This window comes from Carettochelys insculpta, chromosome 2 (assembly GCF_033958435.1).
Source record: "Carettochelys insculpta isolate YL-2023 chromosome 2, ASM3395843v1, whole genome shotgun sequence".
Classification (NCBI taxonomy): Eukaryota; Metazoa; Chordata; order Testudines; family Carettochelyidae; genus Carettochelys; species Carettochelys insculpta.
In genome coordinates this window covers 11,999,298-12,014,484 of record NC_134138.1, presented here as the reverse complement: position 1 = coordinate 12,014,484, position 15,187 = coordinate 11,999,298, and the positions used below count along the sequence as shown (strand labels likewise).

General features: G+C 48.2%; 1 protein-coding gene across 1 annotated transcript in view; it reads right to left on the bottom strand.

The window, feature by feature from the left end:
* The window catches only part of SLC45A4 (solute carrier family 45 member 4), a 108,531-nt gene extending 105,291 nt beyond the window's left edge, over positions 1-3,240 (bottom strand). Inside the window, exon 1 of the mRNA XM_074986596.1 lies at positions 3,094-3,240. The gene's annotated coding sequence lies outside the window, so the exon portion shown is untranslated. The remainder of the gene's footprint in view (positions 1-3,093) is intronic.
* Between the last annotated feature and the right edge of the window lie 11,947 nt (positions 3,241-15,187).

Below are 15,187 nucleotides of genomic sequence, written 5' to 3'. Positions count from 1 at the left end.
TGGACATACTCTGCAAATTCTACATATGCAAGACCAGTAAGAAAACTAACATCCTGGGAGACTGTCTTTGTTATGACAAGCTTGTTGCCCACTGGAGATGAAGGGCCACTCACACAGCCCACTTACTAACCTAGGTTGCCTATTACTGCCATAGACTAAAGCTATGAATTTGAGTGTTCCAGCCAATGGCTTATTCCTGGTACAAGAGCAGACAGTACCATCATACTGATTTCCCTATCTATTTGCTCATTTGTCTTTTAGCAGCCTAATTTAATACAGAGAGCCCTGGATCTGCTTAAAGCCTGAACAAGGAAGACTCCTCTGCAGTAAGTATGATAATCACTTTCAAGACAATCCTACAGTGATTTTCTTCTATAAGACGACTTAGTTATTCAATTAATTTAAAAACAAGTATTCTCAAAACTTTAGTTTACCTGGGTGATTTCACACCAATTCCTGGAGATCGTGTTTGCTGATTTAGTTGATCAAATTCAAAAACAAGCACTTGTCTTTTGCAGATACTCCTCCCCACTAACGTATCCTATGCAGCAGTGCATTATGCACCTTGCAGGTGCTAAAGAACTCAGAGCTTAGTGATCCTTTGCCCCTCCCCACACTAAAATATGACCTAAATAAAAGTCTTCAGATGACAAAACAAAGGTAAACATAACTCATTAGTTGAAGCAATTATTAAATGTGGTTTATTGAACTAACTTCTCTTGTTATAGACAAGCTTTTGAACTAGAGGTGACCCGAAGAACCTTTACAGCTCAAGCTTGTCAGTCACCAACAGAAGTTGGCCCAGTAGAAGTATTACCTCACTCTTCTTGTCCCATCTCCTGATATCAATATGGCTAACATGAAATACTTTAGCAGAGCTGTCTGAGCCAGAAGATGAACATGGAGTAGACACTATTTAGAAAATTTTATAGGAAGAGCATGTTACACAAGTTACTGTGGCCATACACACTTAACAGTGAACCACTAGTACTCCAAAAGGATATCAGCAATTTTAGATTAAATATGACTTCAGTCATTTCAGGTGCACTTTCAACCTGCGTACACCCCCCATTTCAAGGCAAAATTAGACCTATTCCCATTAAACAGCACAAAAGACAACTAGAAATACCTTTAAGCTTCTTTCCTGCCCTCTCCTAGTCAGACTTCCCAACCTCCACCTCCACCACTTGTCACAGCCAATTGTTCATTCTCTACCCTCTAATTAAAGGCTAGCTGAGGCACTGCACAAGATAAGTTACAGGACTTGCAATGTGCATTCATTATTGCAACAAACAATGCAGCATCTCCTGGTGCAAACTCAAGGTCAGCAACAGATTTGTCATCTTCCATGAAGAAGTTTTTCTAAAAGCACCACACCCATCATTAGCTACTTTAAGAACTAGGCTCTTTTGACAGCATGAATTAAAATTTTCTTGAACCAAATTACATGAATAGATAGAAACTTGAGATTATCAAATCAAGTTCTGGAAGTAAAGGCAACTATTCCATTACTGTAACCTCTCACTGGATTCAGCAACACATTTCCCTTAACTTACCACCAGCTGGTGGCAAGAAGAGTGGAAATGTACTCATTAAATAAGAGGATTAAATCTGGTTATAGTTAGAGCATGTAAACATTTAGCTACATAAGAGACCAACTCCAGGTCTGATACTTTGGCTGCTCAAGGACAAAAACTTAAACCTTGCAACAGCAACTTGCCTCCCAATCACCCACACAAGCCAAAGCAGCACTGGGGCCTCCTATTACCACCACTTTACCTGCCTTACTTCAATAACCACTACTTGTTTCTTACTTACCCACATTGTCCTCCATCCCTTGACAATTTGCTGTTATCTTCCTCCTCTCAGTCAGCACCATCCCTTTTCAGATGCTCACCACTCAGCCCCCACCTTACCTTCACCAAATTGGTCTTACTCCCATAGAGGGTGAGATAGAGGGCAAGACCCTCCCTTTCACCAGCTAGTGTTTCTTCCCTCCTTCTTCCAAAGCCTCCCGAAGCACCTCACTCCATATTTATCCCCTCTATAGCACCTTAAACCACTTGACTTCCCCAATGAGACAATGCAGCAAGGCACCTCCCCACCTTCCTCCAGTCACCCATTCACCTACCCTACTTCCCCTCCCACCCCCACATCAATTTATTTCCTTCCACTCCCTGCACACCTCACCAGCCCAAGTCCACCTACCCCTCACCAACATTCCCTCTAATCTTTTCCATCCAGGTGCAGATGCCCCTTGTGCCCCCCCCCATACATATGGGCCACCAGTAGTATAGTAGTATTAAAACCCAGCTATGGGCACGCTGCTAGTCAGGTGGGCAGCATTTAAATCTGTCCTGAGAAACTTCACAAGTTTACAGCTTACAGGCAGTTCTACCCCTCAGCCGCCATTCACTTACACTATCCCAATCACAGTCCTATCTGTTCCAGTCTCCCTCCAGCCACCCTCCTTGGCATCCCTCACTCAACCATTTCCTTCCCACTTCTCATCGAGCACCCCAGCCACCTGCTCCTGGAGCACATCACCAGCCCCACACTACAGGGGTGGGGAGAGGAGATAGCTTAGTCATTTCAGCTGGTCTGCTAAACCCAGAGTTGTGAGTTCAATCCTTGAGGGGGCCATTTAGGGAACTTGTGCAAATAGATTTTTAAAAAGGGACAGTGCTTGGTCCAGCCAAGAGGGCAGGGCACTGGACACAACCGCCTGAGGTCCCTTCCAGTTCTAGGAGAAAGTTTTTTTTATTTTGCCCCCTCACCCTGAATCCATTTACCCCAGCCCAGTCCCCCCACCACTACCTGTCTCAGCCTCTCCAGACCCACACTGCTCCCACCTACCTTGGTGCCACCCCAACCCCTCACCCAAATACCCCACCCCCGCCTGCTCAGTACAGGTCTCCCAGGCTCAGCTCCACCTGCCATGCATTTACACCCCCCCACAACTACCTGTCCCAGTCCCTGCCCATCCATACCACCCCCCCACCTGCCCTGCTGTCGTCCCCCCCAACCCCTCCCTCACCTGTCCCAGCCCCCTTCCCACCGCCGCCCTAGCCCGGGCCCCCGCGTCTCCTTTACCTGCCGCCGGGTCTCCCCCTCTGCCCGGTACCTGGCCCCTGCGGCCGAGGAGGGGGGTGGCTGGCTCCAGCAGGTGGGGCGGCTCAGCGTGAGCGGGACCAGGGCAGAGCGAACGGGGGCAGACACTAGCGGCCGCTTTATACCGGGCTCCTCAGAAACCGTCTCCCTGCAACGCTTCCGCTTCCGCCCCCTCCTCTGGGCTTATTAATATGCAGAGAGGGGCGGGGCGTGGACGCAGGCGCGCCGCCAACGAGGGAGGGGGAGCTCCGAGGGATGCTGCACGTCCCATTGGCTACTCCGCTGGCCGGGTGGGGGAAGGGATGCACCAGCCAGGGCATCGCTGAGGGGAAGGGGGAGGCCTGGACTGGGTCACTGGGATGGTGAGAGGGGGTTGTTATGGTAACCTGGGTACCCCTGGGAGGCAGCTTGGCAGGGGTCGGGGATGCCATAGGGGTAGCACAAAAAGGAACGGGGAGTCCCATCCTGGGCATTGCTCAAGGGAGGAAGAAGAAGCAAAAAGGCCCAACAATAAAAGGGAGGTAAAGCAGGAGTAAGAGTGAACAAATAATAATAATGGGGGACCCATTTGGGGTAACTAATGGGGGAGAGGATCCCTATTTGGTATGTGGACAGGTGGGAGAGTCAGCTTTAGGCATAGGAGTCTAGGCTGGGCATTTGTGGGAAAGGAGAGGTCCCTGACTGAGCAGGGCAAAGGGTGTCCAGGTACCACCTGCCTATAAGGGCCGAGATTAGTAACGATAGGCACTACTTATAACAAGATCATCCTTAAAATGGGTTGAAAAACAAGGGGCTGAGAAGCCAAAGTCAGATTTAGTAGCAGTGTTGCCACCTCTTGGTGAACAAACTCATCTGCCTCACAGTACCACATCAGTACACAGAAGTGCTGCCACTGAAGACATTGCCCTAACAGAGCTCTCAGAAAGGAATAGGGACATGATCTTGAAGACTGCTGCCTTTGGGGCAGAAGGAAATAGTTTTCAGACCCAGTATGGTCTGTTTTAGCAATGGCTTATCTTTTAGAAAGAGAGACAGTATTTACAGAAAAGGAGACACGAATTAGCTGTTTGCGGAAGGAAGAAGTGCTGGGATCCAAGGTAAATACAAGCCTTCCACTCATTAATGTGTGAAATAATACCCCCTGAAAAGTAACTTTAAATTACTCATATATTGTATACAGTAAGGTTTCAGAGTATCCGAGGGTTCTGTTCCACGTGCCCTCGCGTAAACCCGGATTTCATGTAAGTGGGGGTCTGGCTTTTTCCTCAGCAGAACACATGTTCTGCAGCCATGGAAGCAGGAGAAAGGTAAGTCCTGGGTTGGGGGTGGCAGCTGGGGAGGGTTAAGCCTGGCAGTGGGTTGGAGCCATGGGAGGCAGGTGGGTGGGGGCTCAGCCTGGAGTGGGTTAGGGCTGCAGGGGGTGAGGGGTGGAGTTAAGCCGGAGCTGTGTGTGGATGGTGAGCTGGGTCACGGGGGTTGGGGGGTTGAGCCAGAACCAGAGCTGTGCGTGGGTGGTGAGCCGGCAGGGGGGTTGCTGCAGAGCCGCGCTGGGTGGGGGGAGGGAGGCGGGTTGCCTAAACCAGAGCTGCACATGGGTTGTGAGCCAGCAGAGGGGTTGCACCAGAGCCACACGGGGGTGGGAGGGGGCAGTGTGTGTGGCTTGAACCAGAGCCGTGTGCAGGCAGTTTAAACTGGGGTGGGGGATGAGCTGGAGCCATGTATGAGTGGTGGTAAGCCAGAGCCAGGGCTAGGAGTGCGGAGGGAGCTGGAGCTGCACATGGGTGGTGAGCTGGCAGGGGGTTTGAACTGGGATCAGGGAGGTTGAGCCAGAATTGCGCCTGAGGGGTGGTGAGCTAGAGCCAGAGGCGGGATGAGGGGTGAACAGTAGCTATATGCGGGTGGTGAGCAGAGCTTGGGGGGGCTGAGCTGGGCTCTTTGGAGCAGGGGAGGTTGAACCAGGGTGTGGGGAGTGAGTTCAGCACAACTGGAAATCGTGGTATAGGGTTTACTACAGGAAACGGGGTCAGACGTGTAACAGCGGGGTCGTGTACTCTGACACCTTACTGTAGTTAACAACATCATCCTCATTTAAAAACTTGGTGAGCAGATCCCTTTCCCTACCTGCTGATTTACAAATGCAGTCCATACATTATGGCTACATCTACACGAGAAGCCTCTGTCGACAGAAGTCACTGTTGGAAGGGATTTCCTGGCAAAACTTCTGTCAACAGATTGCATCTACACATAAAAGCAGATGAAAAGAGCAATCTTCTCTGTTGACAGCAGCCAGACTGCCCGGCCCTCTCCTGACAGACGGCTGACCGGAAGGTCTGCAAACAGGGCTTCCCGGTGACCTGGAAGCCCCTTCTGTTGACAAAAGGGCCCTAGAGCGTCTACGCGGCTGTTTTGTTGACAGAACGCTATCGAAAGAGGTGTTATACCTGAACGGGGAAAGGTATAATGCTGCTGGCAGATGTGCCGGGTTTTGTCAACAAACTGTTAACAAAGAACATTTGTGTGTAGATGCTCTGTGTTTTTTCCCAACAAATGCGTAGTTTTGCCAGGAAAATCCTCTGTGTGGATGTAGCCTGTAAGTCCAAACTCACTCCCTTCCTGACCAATGTTCCCTCTAATCTTTTCCATCCATGTGTGGATTTTTTCCATCCATGTGTAGAATAAATTTTGTTATGTGAGCCAAGGTATGTGCAAAGGTGCCCCTCCAGGAGAAACACAAACCTAGTTGTCAAAACAAAAAAGCAGTCAAGTAGCACTTTAAAGACTAACAAAATAATTTATTAGGTGAGCTTTCGTGGGACAGACCCACTTCTTCAGACCATAGCCATACCAGAACAGACTCAATATTGAAGGCACATAGTGTGCCCTGCTAATCAGCTGGTTGGCACTGGAATCTCTCCTGAGTGGCTGCATGAGTGCACAAAACTTGCAGGGAACGCTGTTCCTGATGTTTGCCTTCACTAACATAGAAAACAATATCTTAAAGCTCAACTCAAACTTTCTCTCTGGAGTTCTGCTCTGAGGCTTCTTTGCTTACGTTTGCTCCACTGGTACTCTGCAAAGCCATTCTTGCTTCTTTGCACCCAAGTGAGGTCTGCCTCTGTGAATCAGTCATCCCCACTCTACCTTTTCTCAGCAGGATCATTGTATTTTAAGAGGGTAGGTTGTAAACACTGATGCACAAATGTTAACCAAATTCTATAAAATGTATAATGGACAGAAACCCTCAGGAAATAGAGAAGATTAGGTTCTGACAGTAACCATAACTCCTGCATCCTGCATACATACTGTAAAGTGGATATCTATTGTTATACAAATATTTTCCCTAGTGCCACACTTGTACTTCAAACATTTTTATTCACGATTAGCCATATTACTGAGATCCAAACAATGTGCTTACAGCTTTGGCCAGGGTAGCATGACATTTAATTTTCTTTAATCAATTAAACTAGGTATATGCAGAATTTACTGTATTTGGTATTTGCTTATTTTACAACATGTTGCACCATTGTATTATTGTTCCAATGACTATACATGCTATCCATATATATTTCATATCAAAATCTCTTTTAAGTTGCTCTGAAGATTGTACAGTGCATTTAAGAATATATGGATAATTGAACATACCAGTTTTGTACAAAAACTGAAAACTGCATAAGAAAAATTAAGTAAATCTACTGCTAAACAAATCTGCAGTGATAAGAATCCCAACAACCTTCATCCTGCCTCTGTAACAAAAGCACAATAACTACAAAATTTAAAGGAAGCAAATAAAATTTTTAACTGAGTGAAACAATTCCATATACTTCTATGGAGAAATATCATAGAGGGAGCAAAGCTGCCATGCAAATTATAGATATACACTTTTGCCCTAAATAATAAAATAACATCCATTTTATTACAACAGGAACTGTTTGTCTTAATGAGATTGCAAATGTGACACTATATTAAAGATAATATACAGTTGTATTACAGTACCCAAATGTATAATGTTAAAGAGATACCAGGAGTTAAGTTCCAGTTCCTGTTGCACCTCTGCACTTGGGTGGAAGCAGGAAGAGACCCTAATACCAATGAAAGGATCGAATTCACGTGTTTGTTCATGGGTACTCCTGAAACTCATTTATCAAGCTTTCTTGGAACACATTTTTTTCCTTTTTCCTTTTTGCAGATTAGTCTAAGAGTTGGTTCTTGTATCTAGTTACCAAGGAGACAGATGCCTTCCATATAGCTCAGATAGATAGAAGTTCCTTCCTTATTAGTTTTCACAAGCTTTGTTGAGGCCAAGTGTAATCCTTCACCTACCCATGAGGTGTTAGACACAATTATGCAATATATGCACTGTATCACCTTGTGTATTTTGTGATCAGTGGATGAGCCAAATTCCAGAAGACACTTCCAGAATGAAAACATTTTAGTTTCAAGCAGACATAAGCTGTGTCTACACGTGCACGCTACTTCGAAGTAGCGGCACTAACTTCAAAATAGCGCCCGTCGCGGCTACACGCGTCCGGCGCTATTTCGATGTTAACTTCGACGTTAGGCGGCGAGACGTCGAAGTCGCTAACCTCATGAGGGGATCGGAATAGCGCCCTACTTCGACGTTCAATGTTGAAGTAGGGACCGTGTAGAAGATCCGCGTCCTGCAACGTTGAAATTGCTGGGTCCTCCATGGCGGCCATCAGCTGGGGGGTTGAGAGATGCTCTCTCTCCAGCCCCTGCGGGGCTCTATGATCACCGTGGGCAGCAGCCCTTAGCCCAGGGCTTCTGGCTGCTGCTGCGGCAGCTGGGAACCCATGCTGCAGGCACAGGGTCTGCAACCAGTTGTCAGCTCTGTGTATCTTGTGTTGTTTAGTGCAAGTGTGTCTGGGAGGGGCCCTTTAAGGGAGCGGCTTGCTGTTGAGTCCGCCCTGTGACCCTGTCTGCAGCTGTGCCTGGCACCCTTATTTCGATGTGTGCTACTTTGGCGTGTAGACGTTCCCTCGCAGCGCCTATTTCGATGTGGTGTAGATGTAGCCATAATGTTATAAAGTGACGTTTTAAAAACTCACATCTATGTCGTTGGTGGGGTCTCAATATAGATAAAGTGAATAATCCTTCCATCTCTCAATATATAGTGGAGCTGAGGAGCCATTCCATGACTTCAATAACCTCTGTAGCACTTCAGTAATCTCTGTAGCACTTTGTGATCCTTTTCCATGTGGCCATAGTACATTGGGCAATAGCAAATGCATGGATCCTATTCCTTATCTCTCTTGCCCCAAAAGAGCATCTCTATAGCAAGCTGCAATGGAATTGTATTCTGAGATGAACATACCTTGAATAACCTCCTGAAATACATCTCCTCTCTCCCCATTTAGCAGTGAAATGAGTTTGGGAAGGACCCTCCACGTGCCCATGCAGTAAGGGAATGGGCAGGGGCAAAATTTGTTCCTAGCAGCACTCTGCAAGTTAAAGTAAATTGTAATCTAACTGGTCAAATCACTGTGTGCTCAGTGTTTACCATCTTGAAATCTAACTGTATGTAAACAAGTGCAAAGAGCTACAGTCCTGCAAAGGGCAGTAGAATATTAACTTTGACAAAAAAGAGCCACTGTGATTTTTTCAATTTCATGGCTCAGACAGTGGAGGAAAATGACAAGTCTGCATGTTCATCAGAAACCAGGAGACCTCTAGCCTGGTCCAGGGTGTTGTCTGCTGTCTGTGACATCCTCAGTCTATACACACAAAATGGAACTGCTGGCTCTTCCTCATTCAGGGATGCTTTAATTAAGATGAATGCAGGCTGTTACCAAACAGCCATCAGTTGCTATGCTCCACTGCATAAGTATTTTCATCATAACTTGTGAAATTATCATGAAAATTTCGCAGTCAGGGGACCCAAGATCTACTTGCCCATCTTTTCCCACAATTATTAGAAGGAAAAATGAAAAGCCTAATTCACTTTATTTGCACATCACAAGAAATAACTTGCCCCTGACTAGTGGGTGACAGGCGAGGCTGTTCATGAAGGTCAGGGACAGTTGAATAAATGCTGTTTTAGGAAAGGACAAGAAAAGGGGAAATGCTAATTAATGAAAAGTTTTAACATTATCCTGAGATAAGGGGGGATTGATGTTTACTCTGCAGTGTTCAGATCTGGTGTGAATTGCTTGCATGAGCTGCTGACATTCCCAGATTATCTTAACCTTCCCTGCTTCCCTGCTCAGTCCCTTAAAAGCCCTGGCTTTTAAAAGTGTAATTAAGTAACAGAATGGGCTAAATCCCATGGATTGTTTTGTCTCCCTAACTCAGGGAGGAAAGCATCACAGTAGTTTTTAAAGTATTGTCTTATGACATGGATCACTTTTCAGAATGGCTTGTATTTTAGGTGACTATTTTTAAGAAAACTGTAGCTCAGTTTTAAGGAATGCTAAGCACCCACAACTCCAATTCAGGTGTCTGAAGTTGGGCACCCAGAAAATGGCGACATCAACAATTAATGACTACTTTTGAAAATGTGGCCCATCTTCCACAGGAATCTCTTGTAAAACGTTTCAGATTCTTGTTATTGGAAGGAACACAACATGGTGGGCTGGAGATTGAAAATGCTTTTTTACTTTGGTATTTTGCTGCCCATATGCAGTCATTTGGTTAGCACTTTAGTTACTGAAACTCATGGCATTCTCTGTAAAAAGCCACTTACGTCACAGTAATTTTCCCAGCACTTGGGAAAATTCTAGATTGTTCTTAATTGAGATACAGGATAAAATCTCAGTGTAAATGAGCAAAAATTGTGTGTGTTTTCTTAAAGGCACAGACATGTCATAACAGGACCCTGAACAGCAGGAGAAAGTGAGTGTACCTCTCTCTGTTCCCTACTTAGGGGGTCAAATTCCAGAGATGGAATTTATAAAGGCCCAAGGGACAAAATACTCAGCTCCAACTGGCAGAGTCTGTCAGCTGCTAGCATAGGCTATGGGTATGTGATAGACAATTGCTGCTGCTGCCGCCACCACCCATGAGCTGTTTAGATTAGTTTATGCCCTGAAGAGCAAGATTTGCCTATAATTATTTTCCTGGTTCACACAACTAAAAAATTATATTAGCCATTGTAAAATCATCTTGCTCTTTTAAATTACAGCCTCAGTATATGATTAACTTCACTATAAAATGTAGAGGAATTAAGCTAATATGCAATTTACAGTTAAGAAGGGATGACCTGATAGGGCTGAAAGAAACATAATGAATAAGCGGTGCACCTTTAAAATACTGACAGACATGCTATGAAAACTGAAGTCAGTGTTTAGCACAGTCATTCTTCTAGTCAAAGAATATTCTCAGGAGATCAGAATTTCTCAAATCTGCTGTCGCTTTCATTTATGCTGTTTGTTTACTTCTGTTATTCTCAGCCTGTATAATGCAACTAGATTAGTTGGTTTCACTTCTTGGTTGTCACATAGTTGCTCTTGGCTACTGTGTTTGCATTTGCAGTATTGAACAGGAATAGTTATACTCTGATTGCTAACGTTTACTGAAAGCAACATAAAAATAAAAACATTCTATTCATAGTGGATTTTATGAAACAATGAAAAATCTAAATTTTCAGCAAAACTACTACACAGTGTTTAAACACAAGGGCGCTAGCACAGGTCTCATTCACAGAAATTTTAAACTGGTGCAGCTTCATTGGAATTACATGCAATTTATGTTTGTGAAAGGGAGAAGACAATTAGACTCCAGAATTTTTGAATATTAATTCTGTTCTTACATGATATCATGAGTAGGGCTAGGTGAATTTTTTAACTAATTTATTTTTCATTAAAAATGGATTTTTCAGTGCCCGAAATTATTTATTGAATTTAGGTCAAATTAGACTAATAATTCAAGCTGATTTTTTTTTTTATTTGAAGCATTTAATTTCAACTGTTTGATTCAAAATGGCATCTCGATTTCAAATTTATCCAATGAAAAGGACAGAAACCACCCAGAACTCCCCAACTGAAACAAAAGACATAAAAAAAATTGTTTTGCTCTCAACTGTGAACATTTCAGTTTATTGTCACAAACATTTGTTTGAATTGAAATTGATTTTTTAAACTGTTCGGTTCAGCTCCCAAACCAAAAACTTCATTATTCACTCAACCTGACTGTCAGTGGCAGTCATAAGCATACCCTACAACTGGAGTTTGAATAAAGAGTTCTGAACTCACAGGTGTGTGCCATCTTGGATCCTTCTGTGCCAGTAGTGGGCAACCTGCAACCCACTGTCCACTTACAGCCTTTGAACCCACACACATCTCACACACCAGAGCACCTAATCTCCCACCACAGACACCACACCCAACCCTCTGCTTCATCCTAGAGTCCCCACCCTCATCCTGAACCCCTCATTCTGGGCTCCACCCTGAAGCCTGCATCCACAGCTGGAGCCTTCACTTCTTCCTGCATCGCAGTAACCTGCTCCAGCCCACTGAAAGTGAGTAATGGTAGGGGAGAGCAAGTCATGGGCATCAGGGCCTCAGAGAAGAGGTGGAGCAGAGAAGGAGTGTAAAGGAAGGGGCAGATCGGCGGCTCTTTGATTTTGTGCAGTTGGAAAGTTAGCTACGGTACGAAATAGGGGACAGGGATCTCAGGAAATATGCTGTATAACTACTATCTGCCCCACCTCCTCCTGCACCTCAGCGTAACTCTTTACTAAAGCATAGGGCAGCTTTGACTAAGAACCATGTGGCTTTAATTCATATACTGAGCTTCAGAAATCAATGTTCCCACTAATCTTTTCCATCCATGTACAGAATAAATTTTCTTAGGTGCACTGGTGCCTGTGCAAATACACACCACCAATAGAAACAGAATTCTGCACCCTCTGCTGATCAGCTTGGTGGTATTTAAATCTTTCTTGAGTTGCTGCAAAAACACAGCTTACGGAGAACACTGTCGGAAATCCCGGTTAGGTGCTGCTTACCAATGACTGGCTCTCTTGGCTACATCTACACATGCCCCAAACTTCGAAATGGCCATGCAAATGGCCATTTCAAAGTTTACTAATGAAGCGCTGAAATGCATATTCAGTGCTTCATTAGCATGCGGGCGGCCGCGGCACTTCGAAATTGACGCGCCTCGCCGCCGCGCGTCTCATCCAGATGGGGCTCCTTTTCGAAAGGACGCCGCCTACTTTGAAGTCCCCTTATTCCCATCAGCTCATGGGAATAAGGGGACTTCGAAGTAGGCGGGGTCCTGTCGAAAAGGAGCCCTGTCTGGACGAGCTGCTTGGTGGCGAGGCACGTCAATTTCGAAGTGCTGTGGCTGCCCGCATGCTAATGAAGCGCTGAATATGCATTTCAGCGCTTCATTAATAAATTTCAAAATGGCCATTTGCGTGGCCATTTCGAAGTTTGGGGCACTTGTAGACATGGCCTTGGTGTTAAGTGCATACATACATTGTGTGCTTAAGGTCTGGGCCTGGTCACCAAAAAGTGATAAGGAAACCTCTCTCAGGCAAGAGCTGTTTTACCTATCTGGCTGGCTGTATGTCAACTGAGTATTGTGTGCTTCACAAAAACTGTCTATTTACAGACTGAGCAAATGATAATAAAAAGTTGGCAAAGCTGAGAGGGGAGATTCTTTACAGGAAAAAAGAAAACCTACATGCAGTGGAGGTATTCTTCTTGTGTACCTATTGGATGCCGGGGGAGTGGGCAGGCATAGCCTGCCCACGGCTACAAGGCCCCTCTCACGATGAGAGGGGACCCATTAAAACAGCCCGGTTCCAAGTAAATACGGGGGACAACGAAAGAAAAACCAGGAGCGGGAGTGAGGGTCAAAGGTTTAAAATGAGGGAGCCAGAGGGGGACACCGAGCAGAGGACCCCGGACATCGCCCACCGTTCCTCAAAGGCATCCAGGGAGTTGGTGGACGCCGCCCAGAGGAACTCTGCTCGGATTCGTGAGCGGAGGGAGGAACGGAAGTAGGCCCCACAGTCGCAGGTCGCCCCCCCTGCCAGCCTCCTCTCCCTGGTTTTGTAAATGGCCATTTTGGCAGTGGCCAGGAGGAGGCTGACGAGGAGGTCCCGCAACTTTGTGGGGCCATGGATAGGGTGTGAGAGGATGAGAAGGTGTGGGGAGAAGTGCAGCCAGAACCTCAAGAGGAGGTTCTGGAGGAGCCGGAAGAGGGGCTGCAGCCTGGCGCACTCGATGTAGATGTGCGCCAGGTTCTCCCTCATGCCGCAGAAGGTACAGGTGTCTGGGATGGGGGTGAACCGCGCCAGGTACACGCCCGTGCTCACCGCTCCGTGGAGGATTCTCCAGCTGATGTCCCCGGTGGGCCACGGGACCAAGGTGGAGTAAAGGCCGGCCCACCGGGGCTCCCCACCCTCCGATGACGGCAAGAGGTCCCGCCATTTGTGATCGGGGCGGGACACGAGGGTGGGGAAGTGGAACGTGTGAAGCACGAGCGCGTACAGAAGGTGTCGAGGCGCGGTTCGGAAGGGGACCGGCTGGAAAGTGTGCAGCCGGCTGAGGTGATGGGGGGGAGGGGGGCGGGCAGGATCGCAAAGCCAGGGGCCGACGGAGAGGTCCGGAGGGCTAGGAGTGGGAGGGGGGCGGGGTGCACCCTCTCGCAGGACCCGGCCGAGGTAACTGTGAGCGGTGGAGGGCAGGGCAGCCTTCACCTCCCGGAGTACGAGACGGGGGGAGTGTAGGTCGGAGAGCCCCATGCGCCGGGCGAGCACTGGGGCCTCCATCCAGTCCCCCCGCTCATAGTCCAGGAGGTCTCCGACCCTGGTGATTCCACCTAGGACCAGCCTCCGGCGCACCGTGCGAAACTCCGCCGCCTGCACACGAAGGTGGGGGTTGTGTAACAGGGGCTCCGCGAGGAGGTCTTCTCCCACGGTGGCCCCTAAGGACCTGGAGGCTGCGAGCAGCCGCCAAGTGCAGAGGAGGTCCTGGTAGAAGGCCGGCAGCTCCGAGAGGCCTCGCGGACGGTCTCTGCAGGATAAATAGAGGAGCTGCCGGTCGTATCGGAGCCCTCGGTAACGGCGGAGGAAAGAGTGTGCCAGCGTGCTCCACGCCGGACTATCTGCACTGTTGGTGTTGAGAAGCCTCTGCGGGGCCCGGAGGCGGAAGACATGGACCTGAGTGTTCGTGCAGGTCAGGCCCTGTCCCCCCTCCTCCGGGGGAAGATGGAGTACCCCTGCAGGGACCCAGTGCAGTCCTGGCCAGAAGAACTCCAGGATTAACCTCTGGAGCTGGTCCAGGAACCCGGGGGGTGGGACCAGGGTGCTGAGGCGGTGCCAGAGCATGGACAGGACGAGTTGGTTCAGCACCAGCGCTCTCCCTTGGAGGGAGAGACACTGGAGTAGCCCTGTCCACCTCCGCAACCGCTCAGTGACCCTGCTCTCTAGGTCTTGCCAGTTTTCCGGCGGAGAGGGATGCGTGGCGGAGAGAAAGACGCCTAGATAGAGCAGCGGACCCGCGCTCCACCGGATGGCCTGAAGCGCGGGTGGGAGGCGGCTTGTCTGCCATCCGGTCCCGACCACCAGGCCAGAGCTCTTGACCCAGTTGACCCAGGCGGAGGAGGCTGCCGAGTAGATAGCTCAGCAGGCCTCCAGACGCGCCAGGTCTCCCGGGTCCTGGACCACGAGGAGCACGTCGTCGGCGTACGCCGACAGGACTAGCTGCAGCCTTGCCTCTGGAAGCGCCAACCCCGTCAACCTTCGCCGAAGGAGGCAGAGGAAGGGCTCGATGGCCAGAGCGTACAGCTGTCCTGAGAGCGGGCAGCCTTGTCGTACTCCCTGTCCGAAGCTGACCGGAGCGGTCAGGGTCCAGTTGAGCTTGACCATGCACTCCGAGGCAGCGTACAGCACCCGGAGAAACCCGACGAAGCGGGGTCCGAAGCCGAAGGCCTGCAGAGTTCCCAGGAGATACCCGTGGTCCACCCTGTCGAACGCCTTCTCCTGGTCCAGGGATAGCAGGGCGAACGACAGGCCGTCCCTACACCCAAGCTCTAAGAGATCCCGGACCAGGGACAAATTATGCAGGATGGTGCGGCCCGGGACGGTGTAGGTCTGGTCGGGGTGGAC